The sequence below is a fragment of the Lipotes vexillifer genome, unplaced genomic scaffold (genome assembly GCF_000442215.2).
Source record: "Lipotes vexillifer unplaced genomic scaffold, Lipotes_vexillifer_v1.1 scaffold231, whole genome shotgun sequence".
In the NCBI taxonomy this organism is placed as follows: Eukaryota; Metazoa; Chordata; class Mammalia; order Artiodactyla; family Lipotidae; genus Lipotes; species Lipotes vexillifer.
Genome location: NW_006791822.1, coordinates 4,448,197 through 4,467,678, shown reverse-complemented (window position 1 = coordinate 4,467,678; position 19,482 = coordinate 4,448,197). Strand labels below are relative to the sequence as shown.

At 35.4% G+C, this 19,482-nt stretch overlaps 1 pseudogene; it reads left to right on the top strand.

Annotated features, from left to right (window-relative positions):
* The first annotated feature begins 9,780 nt into the window (after positions 1 to 9,780).
* LOC103082164 (60S ribosomal protein L34 pseudogene) overlaps positions 9,781 to 19,482 on the top strand; it is a 12,499-nt pseudogene continuing 2,797 nt past the window's right edge.

Below are 19,482 nucleotides of genomic sequence, written 5' to 3'. Positions count from 1 at the left end.
TGTAGGGAAACACAAAAAATCCCAAGTAGCCAAAGCACTTTCAAGCAAGAAGAACAAAGATGGAGTCATCAGGCTCCCTGGTTTCAAACTATTTTACAATGTTATAGTAATCAAAGAGTATGGTGTTGGCATAAAAACAGATGCAAAGATCAATGAAACAGAATAGAGAGCCCATAAATAAACCCACATGTATACGTTCAATTAATTTATGACAAAGAAGCCAAGAATATACAATGGACAAAGGATAGTCTCATCAATAGACGGTGTTAGGAAAACTGGATATTCACACACCAAAGAATGAAATTAGACCCTTTTCTTACACCTTACATAAAAAGTAACTCAAAATGATTAAACACTTAAATGTAAGACCTGAAACTGTAAAACTTCTAGAAGAAAACATAGGGAAGAGTCTCCTTGAAACTGGTCTTGGCAATGATTTTTTTGGATATGACATCAAAGGCAAAAGCAACAAACGCAAAAATCAACAAGTGGGACAATATCAAATTTTAAAACTTGCACAGCAAAGGAAGCAATCAACAAAATGAATAGGTAAACTATGGAATGGGAAAAATATTTGCAAACTACATATCTGGTGAGGGGTTAATATCCAAAATATATAAGGAACACATACAACTCAATAGCATAAAAACAAATATAATTTGTGCCAGCAGATGAACCTGGAGGACATTTTGCTAAGTGAAATAAGCCAGACACAGAAAGACAAATACTGTATGATCTCACTTATATGTGGAATATTAAAAAGTTGAACTCATAGAACCAGAGAGTATAATGATGGGTCCCAGGGGCTTAAGGATGGAGGAAATGGGGAGATGTTGGCCAAAGGGTGCAAACTTTCAGTTATAAGCTGAAAAAGTTCTGGGGATCTAATGCACAGCATGGTGATTATAGTCAACAAAGCTGGAGTATACACACCTCAAAGTTACTTAGAGACTAGATCTTAAATGTTCTCACCACAAAATGAAATAATAATTATGTGACATGAGAGAGGTGTTAGCTAATGCTATGGTGGTAATCATATTGCAATATATAAATGTATCAGATCAACACATTTTACACCTTAAACTTGGTGATTATAGGTAATAACACTGTATTGTATACTTGAAATCTGCTGAGAGTAGATCCTATGTTTTTGTCACACACACACACACACACACACCATACAACAATGTGGGGAGGTAGATGTGTTAATTAACTTGATTGTGATAATCATTTCGCAATGTATATTAAATCATCACATTTTATACCTTAAAATGTTTAAAATACTAATTAAGCCCATGTTTCTTTCCAGATAACTCCTCACTTGCCATTTCTTCACTTGCCTATAGGACAAATCTAATTATATAGATTATATCCTATTTAGGATTAGATGGATAAATCTTACTTAAGAATTACATAATGAACTATTTGTCATCCTCACAGCGACAAAAATAGCTCTGCTTCCTGTATTCCACATGGCACAAAATGATGTCTCTCTGACCACTTGCTCACGCTCAAAATCTAGGAGTTAAAGTTGACTCCTCTCCTTCAACCCCATTCCCTGAACTACCAAATCCTATATGTTACCCTTTGTAAATACCTTTTAGGTAGAAATGGTTATTTCCATCCTCACTATCAGAGTGTAGAAGAGTCATCTTTTGCTCTCTAACTGGCTTCCCTGCCTCCAGGTTTGTCCCTTCTTCCCTCACTATTCTCAGCTCAGCAGCCAGATAATCTTCTTGAAAATAAATTTTAATGTTGGTATGTCATTTCTTATATGTCTTCCCCTTGCCCTCATGATAAAGTCTAAAATTCCATTCAAATCTTGTTAATTCTTCTTTAGCTCTGATTTCCCTTGTTGCCTACCATTCCCCAGTCTTAATCCATGCTCCATATGAATTAAGGTGTTTTCATATCCCTGAATCCTAACTCAGACTTTATGATTGGAACATTTCTCCCCACTTCACCTAATCTGAATACATTCTAACCTTCATTCAAATTCCAGTTGAAATAACATTCCTTTAGGTACTCATATCAATATGCTTACTGTGCACACTCACTGTATTTCCCTCTTAATTACATTGATCACACTTCACTTAAATGATATGTTTAGTTGTTTGTAATCCCTACTAGATTATAACTTTAGTGAAGATAGAAGTGAGAACCTTTTTGATTTACTGATATATTTTAAATATTTGGCACAAATAAATATTCAATAAATCTTTTTGAGTACATGAGTAAATGAAAAGAAGGTGACACAACTTTGTGCTAGGATAGATGTTCTTGAATAAGAGTAGATATGTGTGCACATGGAGGTGCAGAAAAATTTTATATCTTTAGGTAGAATCATCACAAAACACCATATATAGATTATTACTTGCTCTCAGAACCTCAAATAAAATATAGGAAAATAGTAAAAAATGAAGCAATAATGTAAAATTATACGATGTGACTACACAATACTGGTGTTTCTAAACACATTATATTCCAGTAGGCTAAACATATTCTCAAGTAGAAAAAGAGTCCAAAAGAAAACCAAATCCCCCAACCTGCTCTTGTGAACATTAATTTTTATGGTAGAGAAGAATATTTCACTTGTTCTGTTTTTTCCAGTTAAAACTGAAAAATACTTCGTTGATCTGGTAGATCAGATTTTAAGAATAAAAATGATTGTTTTAAGATCAAATGTATTCTGCATCTTACATGGATCCTTGTTAGGTCTTCTAATTCACTAAGGCATTTTTATTTACTTTGGAGATTCAGCAGATTTGAAGAGTGTGCTGTGACAACAGTTTGACTAGATTTAATGATTATGCATCTTCATTTATTAAATACAAAATTAGAATTTATAACCATTTTGGAGTTACAAAATATGGTAGAAGACTCCTCTAACAATCTGAAGATAGGAAAAGGGATACAAATCCTTTTTCTGCTTAATTACAATTTTTTTAAGTTCTGCTATACATCCATGCACACACATATACATATACAAATACATATATAGTACAACTTGTTTTTCATGAGGCTATATTTACATATAGTGGCCAGAATCAAACAGGTTAGAGAAGTATAATGACAGATGACAAGTATTCAGTCATAAAAGTTTTATTAGTCAGAATTTAGTCATCAAACCAGAGCCACTAACAGTGTTATGGGAACAAGTTGTTTATCATAGAAATGAGCACTTACACAAATGTGGTAAAGTTAGGAAAAGAAAGGTTTCAAAGTAGCCAGAGATACTTTCTATACTGTTTGATCCTGTCTGTTATATAAAAATATAACCTCCTGAGAAAATCACTAACTGTAATAACCTGAAGCAGTGATGTGAGTGGGTATTTATGATTCTATAGAAAAAGCTTAGAAGCTGTGAAAATCTGGTAGCCCAGTGTGTCTGTGAAGAAGAGTTTCATAGTGAGGTCCAAGAAAGCTACTAACTCTGAGGAAGCTGCAGTCAAATGTTAGATAGTTGTCTTGTGTTACTATTGAATGGTGGGTGGGGCCACAGATTGGGTGTTCAAGCCCTTTGGGCACACCTGCATTTGTGTATCACCCAGTTTGCCCATCATGACAATCTAAGAGTAATGGCTTCCTCTTCACTTTTACCATCTAAACCCCACATACGTTCCTGTTTTGGCCAATTCCAACCCAGAACCATATAGGCAAGAGGACTTGAGAAAACAAAGTTCCTAGACTTGAGTTATTATAAGCAATTCAGAACAAAAAGGAAAGCCCCACTACACCATTCCCCACCCACCCCCCAAAGAAAGCTGAATGGAAAAAGGGAGAAGAAACAGCTCTCATTCTTTATGGAACAAAATTTAATTTTTGCATACAAACATTAACCTCATCAATATGGTCATAAAATTTCCTTAGGTTGATTTCAAATGCCAGTACTTTTTACATAAACTACAGATAATTAATTCATTGACCATTCTATTTGTTTCATTTAATTACTATTTAATTCATTCAAAAAATGTTTAGTAAGCATTTGTATAGCAAATATGTATAGGGTGTACAAGTGTAAATACAAGGGCAAAGTTTCTTCACACATGCAAATTACATTCCAGTGGCAGGAGAAAAATAATAAAGAAATAGAAATGTAAGTTAATTATAGTGATGTAAAAAGAATAAAACGGGGTAAAGAGTTTGAATATGGGAGGGACTAATATATCAGTTTTACAGAGTGATGAATGAAAAGCTCTCATATATGGCATCCCATCAGAGACACATAGCAAAGGATCAAGTGAGCTCTGTAGATACCTGGGAAAGTGAGCACTTCCGGCAAAGAGAGGAGCAAGAGTTGAAACATCAGAGGCAGGAATGTGTTTATTGTTTAGAAGAAATGAAAAGAATGTTAGCATGGTAGACTGCAACTAGGAAGAGGGAAATTGAAATGTGATAAAGATGGAATAAGAATGTGATAAAGAAATCCTGGAGGCAGATTTGGAGTCCATGGTATGAAGTATCTAATGTTTGAAACAGGTACCTGATATTGTCAAGATTTTTATTTTAAAAGGATTACTCTAGTTACTGTATGGAAAATGGAAAGACTGGGCTTGCCAAGCATAGCAGGAAGGTTAGTTAGGAACCACTTATTTCTAAAAAGGCTGTAAAACCTATTTTGTTTTAGCGCAGGGCTCCTTAGTTATTAGGGTTGAATGGATCTAAACATTTCTCATAAAGACCTGGAATCAAGCACTGCAGACTCAAAATTATTTTTAAAAGATTCAAATCCAGATTTGTAAATAGATATCAAATAATCTGTAAAATAAGACTTCAAGGCTCAATACGCCTATTGGATGATATTTTCTTTATTTTAATTAGGCAGTGCATACTGCTTTATTTTTTCTCTCCAAAGAGAAAAAGTACACAAAGACAAAATTAGCTTAAAGTACAGTGTATGCCACTTTTTATTTTTAAGAAAAAATATGTATTCATAATTTTAAGTAATGGAAGCTAAAAGTGTTGTATCTGCTATAGTTTGTCTCCTCTATATAAAACACCAGAATTAGCAATTCCACAAAGCATTGCCTTCCACAAGCATCTCTTGTAAAATTTATCTTGGAGATAAATATAAAGATTGAAAATAATAAAATAGAACCTACTTAAGGTTTTTACATCTTTGTTACTCACCAATAGTAGTTTAATAAATATTTCTTATATTTTAATTAGGACTTTCACTGGTTTCTGGGCCACATGAAACAATTTTCACTTTTCCAATGACGTCAATTATCCAAGCTAAAACCCATCTTCTACTCTGTGGTATTTCAAATATGGTATAAATGATGAAAATGCAAGCTGTTGAAGTTACTGTCAATTTGACTGTCTTTATACTAGGCTGAGTTGCATAGATTCATCATCAGTTCTAGACTACAGCATTATTTTAATGTAATTTCTGCAGTTTTATCATTTACTGATATGTTTAATTGCACAGAAGTTGGCCAGTAGTATAAATTAAACAGCTGTGTTTTTTGGTTGAGATCACCATGTTAATAAAATTATGAGCTTCTAAAATATCTTGTCAGATTGTAGAAATTTAAACTGTTTTTCAGTTTACATGATCATTTGAAAATTTATTACTATGAACTTTAAAAACTATGTGTGACAAGGCTCTACTTAAGCTTAAAAGAAAGTAAGCAATGCCTACTCACAAAGTGTTCCTGATGGGCCTCATTGAAAGCAACTCATTTAGAAAGCAGAGGTAGCAGTTCACTAATCACCTATCTCATTAAAGTTGAAACAGTAGCATAGCAATCCATTAAGCTCCAAATCCTATTATCATCTATCTGAAAACTAAAATTGTGGATATGAAATATAAATAAAGTAAAAATTGGCAGATAGAGATAATATATCTAAATCACTGTTGCACACCCTAAATTGCTTATTTTGTCAAGGTATAAAATGTACTGCACAGAAAAAAATTATCCATAAAAGTATATTGAACCAATTGTTACACTTTCCTTTGCACAAACCAATCCCCAAAGCTCTAATTAAATTCCTAAATATATACAATCCCAACAGCTCTCACAAACACATACAACACAAACAAGACAAAATAGGTATCAATGTAAAGTACTAAGTATACACCATTTACCATTTGAAAAAAAAAAACTAAACCAAAGTCAACTCCTGAAATAAATGACCACTAAAAAAACTGACTAAGATCAATAATATTAAATGCCCTCAAATGAAGTTCATACTTCTAAAATAGATTAAGGATAATTCTCTCTCTCTCCCCCCTCTCTTTCACACATGCACACATACTTGATGCCAGTTGTGAAATAGCTGTACCTTAGTTTTCTGTTTCTAAATATATATATGTTTTTCCTGTGTGCCTAAAATAACCACCTTAAATAAAACAAATAAATTAAACAAAGTCAAAAGAGAAATGATCACATGGAAAAAACATCTACTTGCAACACATATCACAGCAAAGGCTTAATTTTCTTACTATATAAAGACTCCTACAATTAGTAAGAAAAACACCAAAATCCCAAGAGAAAAATAGGCAGAGGAGAACAGATGAATACCAGAAAAGGAAAAAAACAAAACAAGTCTTAAATACACGAAAAGCACTAGGAATAGGAAGCCCTCATTTTTCCACTCCCATCCCCACTGCCCCAAGCCCCTCTTCAGTAGATAGTGTCTTAAGTTCTTCTCCCAGTTTTCCTGTGTTGGTATAGTATTCTCCCCTCCAGTATGAGGCTTTAATAGAATCTGTTTTTATCAAGCAAATATACACCACTTAACCAGTCAATTCATTCTGCCCAATAGTTCCAAGCTCTACCTTGGATTCCAAACATCTTTCTCACAGCACATACCATTTCGCAGTTGGTGCTCTATAGTAACCTTGTAGGCCTTAATAACTTAATACTAAAGTGCCAGATCTACACTGTTGGAGAGTAACACTTTTTTCACCTTCCTGGAAATGCGCTACTCTGGATCTTGCTCGATCCTAACATACTCCTCCACTTAGATCGCAAGTAGAGAGAAGAGACTTACAGAATCAGAAAGCTAGGAAAGGAACTCTTGAAATAAGTCAATCTTCCCCTTTTGCCCTCCTTCTTTTCTTGAAACAAGCTACCCAGAGAGCACCATATTCAGGTCTACTCCTTAGGAGAGGGGCTCTGTGGGAGGGAGTCCTGAGCAGTCCCATGGCTGGAGAACAATGAATTTCAGCCTGGACTTCAGCATAGGAAACCAAACCCCCTGCAGTTAGACTCATTCAGACTCCTATATCAGCATTTCCCACTGGTATTTTCTAGAGCCCTTGGTCTTGTTGGGTCTTCTCTGATTCTGGGAAAATTTGACTGTACTCCCTCAAAGAACCAAATACACACAAGTTCCTCTCAAAAGCAGGCAGAGGGGCTTCCCTGGTGGCACAGTGGTTGAGAGTCCGACTGCCAATGCAGGGGACACGGGTTCTTGCCCCGGTCCGGGAGGATCCCACATGCTGCGGAGCGGCTGGGCCCGTGAGCCATGGCCGCTGGCCCTGTGCGTCCGGAGCCTGTGCTCCGCAACGGGAGAGGCCACAACAGTGAGAGGCACGCGTACCGCAAAAAAAAACAAAAAAAAAACAAAAAAAAAAAAACAGGCAGATATTGTTTTAAAATCAAAAGTATATACAAAATAACCAACATATAGCACAGGGAACTATACTCAATATTTTGTAATAACCTATAAGGGATGAGAATCTGAAGAAGAATGTATGTGTGTGTGTGTATGGGTGTGTGTAACTGAATCACTGTGCTGTACACCTGAAACACAATATTGCAAATCAACTGCACTTCAGTAAAAAAAGCATATGTCTCATTACAATCTACAATATTGTTGTGATTGCTCTTTAGTACTAAATTCTCACCCTTGCTTGTTTTTCATATGAAAATTTCTACAAGAATTGTTCAGCCTGTGCAATTTTAATACTGTCTCATAGCCAATATATTTCTGACAGATATAAAAACTTTCATGTACTTTTACTGTCTTCGATTTTTTAGAGCAATTTTTTTTGTTGGTCAAAACAGACTATTAGTGTTAACCAAGTTAAATCAAATTTAAATGAATTCAGACAGCTTAACACAGGAATACATTCATATGCAAAGCACACAATAGTCAAATCAAATAGAGAAGTTGATATAAGAAGTTTTAGAGAAAGGAAATCCCATCAAGTGCAACTTAACCTAATTGAGACTGATTTTAAATCACTTTCATTTCAAAGGTAGATTTAATCTTCCAAGGATAGCTTTTTTTCAACATGAAAATGAGAGCCCTTTGAATCTTTTTTTCCCCTCCCTTTTCATCTTGCTATTATAATCCACTAGGTGGGAGAATTTTGTCTGGCAAGATTTCATTATCTTCTGCTTTGATTAGGAATCATTACAATTTGTAGTATTTTCTTTACTTCCTTTCAAAGAACTTCAATCTCTGTTGGTTTAATAAACATGCTAATATATGTTATAGAATAAAACTTTAAGTAAGGAGATTAGAGCAGGTTCTAGTGTGGAGAGTTATGTTACAATCTCTGTTGGTTTAATAAACATGCTAATATATGTTATAGAATAAAACTTTAAGTAAGGAGATTAGAGCAGGTTCTAGTGTGGAGAAGTTATGTTATTTTACTTTTTGTCACCATATATTAGAAATTTCTAAAGGGAAAGAGCACTAGAATTTTTGAATAATTCTTACAGTCAATAGAAGACATTTTTATTACATTTAACAATATATAACAACTTTTATTGAATGGTTAATGTGTGATGAATACTAACTACCCCACTGAGGACATGTCAAAATGTCCTCCTAAGGCTAACACCAAAAAACTAAACAATTACAACTAAGGACCAACTATTCTGACAGCTAGTAGTATGGGGAAGTTTGAAGGGGATTTGAAATATATATGTGAAGAATTAGTAAATGAAGTTTGAGAAATTGATGCCTAAGGCAGTTTCTTAAGATGAATATGGTTTATCCAGTTAATGTGTGTATTGGGACCAAAGAAATATGAATAATTATATCATAGCTCTGTCTATAACATTAATAATCCATTTTTATTAACCATCTTTGTTCAGTTCCTGTGACTTTCTTATGCGTAATTTCTACCCATTTTTCTTTTTCTCTTGCCTATTCCATATTGATTTGCTGATGACGTTTATATACACATATGCAAAAGGCTATGCATATATTGGTTAAAAGTGAGAATTTGGACTTCTAAACCACTACCTGTGTCTGAATCTCAGCTCTGTCCTGGGTAATCACTGTGACCTTGGTAAGTTCTTTAAAATCTCAATGCTTCAGTTTTCTCATCCATAAAATATGATAAATAATGGTACAGTCACGCAGGAGAGATGCGTTGATAAAAATAATTAATATATGCAGAATTCATAGAAACAAATTTGTACACAGTACAAAGAGTACACAGTAAACTCTTTGTGTTTGCTATTATTTTATTAGATATTAGATACTAAGTTTAGCAGCAATCTGCCACCAAGAGCTGTCTAAAAGCTATCAAGCACCTTTTCTATATTTCAATAGCTCCCTAAATTGTGAATCTTACTTTCCCAAATTGAAACCCTACATTTTCAATCATCTTTTCTGCTAGCTGGCAGACATGTGACTTAGGTTCTGCCAACTTGATGCACCTGTGTGAGTTCTGATTCATATGTAAGTTACGTCAGAAAACCAGCCAGGTATAAGGCACCCAACTTGCTGAAGCACATAAAAGCAAGGGAAGTGAGTTCATGATGTTGGCAATAATGGAGACCCTTTGTTCCTCCAGAGATATGCCTAAAGGCATTCAGAATGGTCCAGTGTTTGATGTACTATTGTAAGTTACCTGACAATATAGCCTCTAACAAACCTAGGCTGTCCTGAACCTCTGGTAATAGAATTGTTTACCTTTCCAACAGGAAGTTTGGGAAAGCACCAACGTCTGCATGTGGGCTGTGCACAGGCTGACTTTAAGGGCTTCATGTTGTGAGAACTGAAATTCTTATGAGGTAGTTTAAAACAACAAAAAAAAACATGTCAGTGAGGCCTACTTTGGATGCATATGTGCAAAATAAGTCCATGACAGGATCAAGTGTGCTTTCCTTAGTGAGGAACAGAAACATTGTCAAAGTGATGCAGGCATGAGCACAGAATCAGAAACCTAAATTAAAAAATAAAGCTTTTTTGAGTAACAAAACAGTTTAAAAACTAATAAAGTAAGATCAATTATTATGACAGTCCTTTTCTAATTGTGATGGAAGTACTGGGGGTGTCAGAGCTTTAGTTTAGCTCAACCACATAGTTCTATGTTGTGGTCTGAGAATTGTTCCTTGAAGCTTATTAATATTTCTTGATAAATCCTCCTGTTTAAACTTGTGAGAGTGGAGTCTACTGACATAGTGTAGGGAGGATGATCAATATAGTAATTGACATCGGAGGAAATTACAGGCAACCCGCACTCCGAAAAAATGAAAAAAAAAAAAATGGGAATTTGAAATGGGTCATCTCATTTGAGTGAGTTTGAAGTCAGTGAGTAGAGAATTGATTAGCATTAGGAAAAGGATGTGAGTATTCCATGGCACATAGTGACAAAACATTGACTTAACTCATCATTGTGGTCCCTTGGAATGAAGTGTGTATTAAAGTAACCTTTTGAGGATTCAGTGTTTACTATTTACACCACTTTAATGGGTATCAAAAATACCAAGGCCCTTTTGTGCATAGACTGCTTCTAGCAGTCTTGAAGAGTTTAAAAAATAATTTAACAGCTAAAGGTTTTAAATTATTATTCAACCATTACTAGATAAGCAATAGATTCTCATAACATGCTTAAAATGTTTTTTTGTCATTTAGCAACAGGGCTGTTTAGCAACACAGAAACTGCTGTCGTCATTACTGTGTTTCAGGATAGGCAGAATCCACAGCTGCTTTAGGTCTCTTTCCATATGCATTCATTCATTCAACAGATATCTCTAGCCAACCACATAAAAGGAACTAATACAGATGCTGCATTATAGAAACTAAAGAAATGGGTAAGTTCTCTGCCTTCAAGGATCAGAAAATAGATAAGAGGATAGGTATTAATAAGAAAAATGAAGCTGGCTAGGGAAACTAGAAGGATGGGGTAAAGTTTTACAGAAAATTTTCAGGGAATGCCCTATGATGGTCTGGATACTCCACGAAGCAGACACCAAGATAAGATTAGATGAGCAAGAGATTTATTAAAGAAAATAACTGTGAAGGATTAAGAGGCAGAGCCAGAAAAGGTAGAGAGAGCTTTCAAACCACCTATGAAAGAGAGGGCCAAGGAAGAATATTTGAGTATGTGAAATCTCAGGCTACAGGAGTTTTAAAAAAAATTATGCCGAGGCAGACAAGAGTTCTCTAGCCAAAGTTAGCTGTATGAGGAGTTTCTCATTCCACAGGAATGGGCCAGAACTAGTACTCTCATTATGGGCCACTGACTTGGAACAGCCCCCAGGAATCATAGCCTTGACTCACGATGGTAGTGGAACCAGTTAGGGGCAGGAGTCAGTTATGGTTTCCAGGGTACAAAATCTGAGCACCATATTTTCATGTCCACCACATCTCTCTAATGAGATAGCATTAGAGTATAAAGCTGAAGAAAGTTAGGCATTATGTCATATGGATAATAGGAAAAGAGCATTCTACATAGAGGAAAGAGCAAGTACAAAAATACTGAGGAAGAAATGTGCTTGGCATGTTATCTGTACCTATAGCCTAGTGAACAGAATAAAACGTATAAAAGATAAGCTCGAGGGATAGCAGGGGCAAAATCATGTAGGGCCATGTAGGTTAAAAAAAGGAGAGGAGGGGGTTGATGGTAAGAGTGTTGATCTTTAATGGGGATGGAAAACCTTTGCAGAGTATTAAGGAATGACATGTTTGAAATGGTCTGAATAACATTTGATCACTCTTGTTCTTTTGTGAAATACAATCTATAGAGAGAAGGATTGTAAACAAATCAGTTAGGAGGCTACTGCAAAATTCCAGTAGAGAAATGACATCTTTGTTTGTTTCTGACCAGGGCATTTGCAACAAAGTGAGAAGTGATCAGATTCTGAATATATTTTAATGCAGAGCTGACAAGCGGTGTGAGAGAAAGAGAAGAGCCAAAGATGACTTCAAATTCAGGGATTGAGTTGCATGTGCCAGATGACAAACTACAGTGGAGGCTTTGGCAGGAAAGAGGTCATTCCAAATTCCCAAGCCTTCACACCCCACCAAGTCTCCTCACCTGGCAGAAACAGCTTCTCCCATTGCCCAGGGAGTCTCTTCCTGGCTTGATTAAAGATTCTTGAATGGTCTCACCTTAGGAAGTGACAAAGACAAGGTACCCAGTGCAAGGAAGTTGGGTTTACTTTGGAGGTAATTCCAGGAAGCTGGATGACAGAGCAGGGAGAATGACACAGGAAGGAAGGCAAAGCTTATTAAAGGCAGATTAGTGAGGTCATTACCATAGGCAGTGTGGATTCTGTCCAGCAGGGACTCTGAAACATGCATAGAATGCTTCCTAGAATTGCCCAATTGAAGGAAAGAAGGCTAGGGACTTTATGTGTAGTCTGCCATTATTTATTGTTTGAGTAAGGATGGTTAAGAATAGTAGAAAATGAAGTAAGAGATTAAAAAGACTGGGGAGATCACAAAGGGCCTCATAGGCCATTGTAAGGACTTTGACTTTTATTCTGAATGAAATGAATAGAAACTACATGATTTCACCAACAGAAGAGTGACAATATTTAAAAGGTGTCACCCTAGCTACTCTATCATTCTACTGGTTCAGTGAGACCAGTTTTCATACATTTTTGTTTTCAAGATTTCTATCAACTACTGTATATCCTGTAAATTTGTCTTTCAATCAATGTTAAAAAATGAATGAATGAATGACTATAGTTCCAAACCATACTCATTTTTCTAAATTAAAATATAGAGAAAATAAAAGTGCTGTGGATCTCATTTCTGTAACATGTTCAAACTATAAAATATTATGTATTGTTTGCAAAAGGTTAAATATGTTATATGCAGAAAAGTGATACAAGCCAACTTCCCGATGGTGGTTACTTCTGGGTAGAGAAGGAAAGAGAGGATTCTCACTTCAGATTAATTTGTAATTTTTTTTTTTTTTTTACCAAAAAAATTGGAGGAAAATATAACAAAATGTCAGCAATTTTAAATCCAGGATGATGCTAAACAGTTAGCTTTTGCTGTATAACATACCACTCCAAAACTTTTTTTTTTGCTCAAAACACACCATTTATTTAAGCTCCTGATTTTGTGGATGAGTTTATCTGATGGGTTCCACTGCTAAGTCTCTCCTGGGCTCACTTGTGTTTGTAGTCAACTGCCAGATCTTCGTGGGTCTGGTCGCTATAGGGAGGCCCTTATCTAGGGCAGCTTTGTCTGCCAGGAGGCTACACCAGGCTTGTTCAAAAAGTGGAAGGAGGGATTCAAAAACCACAAGAGGTAAAGTCCAGTGTGCAAGCATCTTTCAAGGTCCTACTTGCGTCATACTTGCTAAAGAGCCTTTGGCACATGGCTAATCCAGATTCAAGAGGTGAACGTGGGTAAATAGATTCCATCTATTGATGGAAGGAGCTCAAACTACTGTCATCATTTCTGCAAAAACACCAAAATTCTCCTGATCACAACTGTTCACATTCCTCCTGCCTGAAATATGTTCATTTCTACCCCAGGATCCTCCAGAATCTCACTGAATTGCACATCAAGCTTGAAGTAAAGGATCTCACGGTCTCTATTAATGTGAATACAGATGATGTCCCTCTGGTGGTTTCTCTGAATTCATAGCCCTATGAACTAAAAAGGCAAGTTATCTGCTATCTGTCCCACACACACACATGCACATGATACAATGATGAAAGAGGGGCAACATAACTGCAGTTGACACCCATTCACAGGGAGGATGTATGAGAGGTACATAGCAGTCACTGGTCCATATCTATTATAAATTACTCCTGGGTAAACACTGCCAGGTTCTCTTACCCTGGGGACAGGACCTAGTCATTTCCCTGGAAGTGACTCCCAGTTCACAACTGAATCTCTACTATTACCATAAGAATATCTATTTTCCTGTTCTTCTCCATACCGGGGTCTTAACTCCTCATGCCAGGTTCTTGGCTTCATCCTTTGAGAAATTCTACCTTTCCTCTGTGAAAAGCTGAGAAGATTACTCATCCTGTTTTCTGTCCATAGAAAATAAAAGGCCCAGAGGCTTTTATGCAATTTTCTTGGTCCCTTTGTTTCAAGATGGGATCCTTTTAACTGACATAACTCCCTTTAAAAATCTTTATAGGCTATCTATGTATCAGATAATAGACCACTGCGCTTCATAAAAGCCACATCACTAATTGTTTTCCAGACAGACTTTTCTCTATTTTGAACATATACAACTACTTAAATCTTTAGAGGTCTTAACAAAAGGTCTAAAGCCAACACCCTAGATTTGATCTGATGCCATGACCCTGCTTTGATCATCGCGACCCTGATGCAAAGTTTCATTGGCAATTCTTTGGATTTCATCTTCCAGTTTTTTATTTATTTTAAGAATCTGCCCTTAGCTGAAGATAAACAGTTTCATTTTCCTGTTTATCACTTTCTGGCCCATTTACATTCCCTCTAAATTCTTCTGGCAAACTGAATCATTCTTTCTTTAGCTCATCTCTCTCTTCCTGGAGCCTATTTATTTTAGGCAGATAAAAGAAAACAATAGACATGTTCAACAGTCTGCTTGGAAATCATGTTGCCAATGACAAGTTCATTAGTTCACTTCTGTCTCCAAGTTATTGTCGCTGACAGTTTTGACCTTTTTTTCCATCATGCCATTTACTTGACAAATTTCAGCGTCCACAAAGTTTGCTTAATATTTTTCCAGGCTTTGTTAACAGCACCTTTTTTTCCCCCAATTATGGAAATTTATTGATTAACATGATCATACATTATATGTGGGAATTAAGACAATTACAGCATGTATACTTTATCTCAGGTATTGACATATCCACTGATATCATCATCATCGAAATTCATATGACATTATAAGTTATTCAGGAAATACTTTATATACTTTATCTCATTTAATATTCACAGAAACATTATAAAGTGATTTTTTAATGGATGTATTTTATGGTTGAGAAACAAGGAGGTTTAGAAAGTTTTAAGTAACAAACCCAAGTTCACTCCCAAAATTCCAAGTTGTGCACAAGGTAATCTTCAGTATCTACTAAATAGTCCGTGGACAAATTCAAAGCAAAATATAAAGTAGGAGAATTTGGTTTTTCTTTTATGAATTTCCTAAGTGCCCCTTGATGATCTCAATTCCTTTGTGTGACCAAGAAACCAATTCAATGGTAAATAAAAGACATAGTTTCTAAAAGTACTAAACAGTCATGATTTACAATTGCTTTTTATCAGAAGACTTTTAAAAAGAATGTCAGTTGGTAGGATGTGTACTACAGTAGTTTTGTCCTTGTCAGGAGGTAACTGGAAGTGACAAATTGTCCCTCTTCTCTCTTACCCACATGGAATACCAGTGACAGAAAGTGTCCGCAATGCAACACACTGCTTTTGAAACCTTGTATACTACAGTCCCAAAGTTAACAGATGGGATCCTTATCAAGTCTGAAAGGAACAGAGGAAGGAGCCCAGGAGAGTGAAAAGGCCGACAGCATCTTTAGTATTTTCCATTGTTCCTTCACTCAGTACCACAAGTTTTCTGTTCCTGTTATGGGAACACTCTGTTTCTAATTTCTGTACCAGTTATCTAGTGCTATGTAACAAACTACAGTCATTGCTCAGTATTTTGGGTGGGGGGATGGAGGGCGGGGCGGGATTTGTTTCCAGCAAACCCTAGATACCAAAATCTGAAGATGCTGAAGTCCTTATATAAATGGCATAGTACAGTTGGCCCTCCACATTCATGAATACAGAGGGCTGATTGCACTTCACACTTGATGGATTAAAACAATGGCTCTTTACCTCAGCTAGGCAGTTCTTCTGGTTCACCTGGTCTTACACTTGAACCTACAATAGCTACCAGGACAGCAGGTGTTAGGGTCATGGTTGGAGGGGTGGAGACTTCTTGTGTCTTTGCTCAGAAGAATCACTCATTCTCTCTCAGGCTATCCAGGGGTGTTTTACACAGTGCTGGAAGACTTCCAAGAGTCACAAAAGAATAAACACCAATTTACAAGCATTTTTCAAGTATCTGCCTATGATATGCTCATTAATGTCTGGTTGGCCAAATAAAGCTGTGTGGCCAATACAGAGTCAAGGGCAGAAAATCTACTTCTTCTTGGGAAGGCAAGTCTTTGCAGCCAATTTTGTAGTCTAGCACAGGTTATATTATTTTCTGTATGTCAAAATATATAATTGTAAATTTTTAAAAAGCATTTAAATAAAGTTTAAAAGAGTAAGCATTGTGAAAATTAAGGTTTTTCTAATATCAATGCATATGTATTAATATCATTCCTCATTGAAGTAATCATTGTTTATTTTATAAAGGTTATTTGTATTTTAATTTCTACATTAATTTAATTTTCATTCATTCATTTACTATTTATAGAGCTAATTTCACAAGCAGATGAATAAAGAATTAGCCCAGGGATTTGTAAAACTCAAAGTAATTGTTGTTATGCTTCTAATGACCTAAGGAAATACAACAGGACAGGTTTTTTCCCCTAACATAGTCCCACTTTCCCCTTCAACATACACACTGGATGCCACTGAGTTCAAAGTTTTCCTCCTACAGGTAACTTCAAAAAAAAACAAGAAAATTAAAATCTTATTTTTCTCTCAAAAAAAAAAACACCTCATTTGACAATAAATGCTGGAGAGAGCATGGAGAACAGGAAACCCTCTACACTGTTGGTGGGAATGTAAATTGATACAGCCACTATGGAGAACAGTATGAAGGTTCCTCAAAAAACTAAAAATAGAGTCACCATATGATCCAGCAGTCCCACTCCTGGGCATGTATCCAGACAAAACTATAATTCAAAAAGATACATGAACCTGTATGTTCATAGTAGCACTATTTACAATAGCCAAGACATGGAAACAACCTAAATGTCTATCGACAGATGAATGAATAAAGAAGATGTGGGGTGTGTGTGTGTGTGTGTGTGTGTGTGTGTGTGTGTACACACACATACATATACATACAGTAGAATATTACTCAGTCATAAAAAAGAATCAGATAATGCCATTTGCAGCAACATGGATGGACCTAGAGATTATTACACTAAGTGAAGGAAGTCAGAAAAAGAAAGACAAATACTATATGACATCAGTTTTATGTGGAATCTAAAGTATGACACAAATGAACATACCTATGAAACAGAAACAGACTCACAGACATAGAAAACAGACTTGTGGTTGCCAGGGCGGGGGGACATGGGGGAGGGAAGGATTGGAGTTTGGGATTAGCAGATGCATGTTATCATATATAGGATGGATAAACAACAAGGTCCTACTGTATAGCAAGGGGAACTATATTCAATATCCTGTGATAAACCATAATGGAAAAGAATATGAAAAATATATATATGTATAACTGAATCACTTTGCTGTACACCAGAAATTAACACAACATTGTAAATCAACTATACTTCAGTAAAATAAAAAAAAAAAACTTGTTTGAAATGAAAGTAAATACTTTTAGTAATATGGATGCCATAGTTGTTTGTCTTTGGTAATGTTTTCAGAAAAACCAAATTTACCAAAATACAGCGTGGAGTTACTTTACACAATGTCAAAGATATATGACCATATGTTTTCAATATTGATGTTTTCTAAAAAAAATATTGTAGGTAAATTTTTGTTTATTATATAAGTAATATTACAAAATATCAGTTATATTTTGTCAGTATTATAGAAACACAAGATGTAATCTTGCAGTGTAAATACCATGGATTCTTTATACTGTTAAGAGATATCACTAAAATTGATGAACTCCAACTCTTCTCAGTCTTTTCATCACTTGGCTAAAGATCCTCATTCTGTTCCTTTAATTCCTGCTTCCTAGAACTCTGAAACTGAAATTCAAACTGTATGTAAAATACATAATTAAAACAGCTGTTTAAGAAAACAGACCAAAAAATAATTCTTTCCTCTATTAGTACCCAACGTCCTTTGGGAAACTTATCTTTTGCCTTTGGATAAAATCAAGTGGGCCTATTAGGTTCCCCATCTTTTCCTAACTAGAGAACAGGCATATGGTCAAACTAGGCCAATCATAACACTGTGATAAAGCAAAATTTTCTGTTTCAAAAAAAGGCAAATGACAACATTTTAATTAATAATAAGTACAATAAAAAAACACATTTATCTGTAAAAGCAAGCTTTCTAAAATCTACACCCAAGCATCACTTAGGCATTACTATTAACTGGTCCTCTCTACACACTTCATTTTTACTCTGATAATCTCAGAATTGCCATTGATAACAGGATATCCATAAAATAAGAAAATTATGATTGGTACTTTGTGTTCTCCATAACAATAAATGAGCTGGAAAGAATACATTCAAAGAGGCATAAAACATTTTGCCTTAAACACAAAGCAAATCAATACTAATCTGATCCAGTCAAGAAGTAAAAGCACATGTTATATATCATTCAACCCTTTTTTCAAATGTACGCTTGTCATATACAAGGTTTTTGATGTTGTCATAGAACTTGATTGTTATGTTCAGTTAGAGGAAGGAAGAATAACACACTGGACAAGTTCATTCCCAAACTAGCCATTTTAAAGAAAATGGAATTTAATTAAAAAGTTTGCTAGAATATCCATCATACACACTGTCAGTAATAGTCCTCCGTTCCAGCATTGTATTTATTCATTCGCTGAGAAAATATTATTAAACAACTACTATAGGCTACCATGATTATAGGTGCCAAGTTTAGAGCAGTGAACAGACAGAAAGTTCCATGTTTACACAGGGTGTATATTTTGATGTTCTTTGGTCCTGACCACTTCAGTGACAGGGACCCCCATCCTTGAGTTCCTCTCTCCTTCTGCTAATAATAACCATGTTAGTTTTCTCAGGTTCTTATTCTTGAATTTTAAAAATTCTTAGAACAGGTCAATAAGGTTTAATCACAAAGTCTTGGATTCCAAATTTTGTTCCTTGATGCTGGTAAAACTTTTTAAAACTTATTTTTAGTTGAATTTTATATTGCATTCCAATAAATTGTTTTCGTAAACATTTCTAGACTTCATCAATAGATGATATATATCCTACTCAGAATACAGATTGGAAGTTGGGAAGGCAGGTGAATTCTGGAAGTAGAAATTTGAGATCCTTAAGGAAGAGTATGCAGGCTGCAAAGCAAAGCAAGAATAAAACCCTGTTGAACACTGAGTGTCAGAGAGTGAAAGGATAAATCACCAAGAGGAATTAAAAAGGATTAGAAGATTGATTGGAATCCAGGTTCTGGGAGGCCAAAGGAAGACAGTTTCAAAAAGTAGGGAAA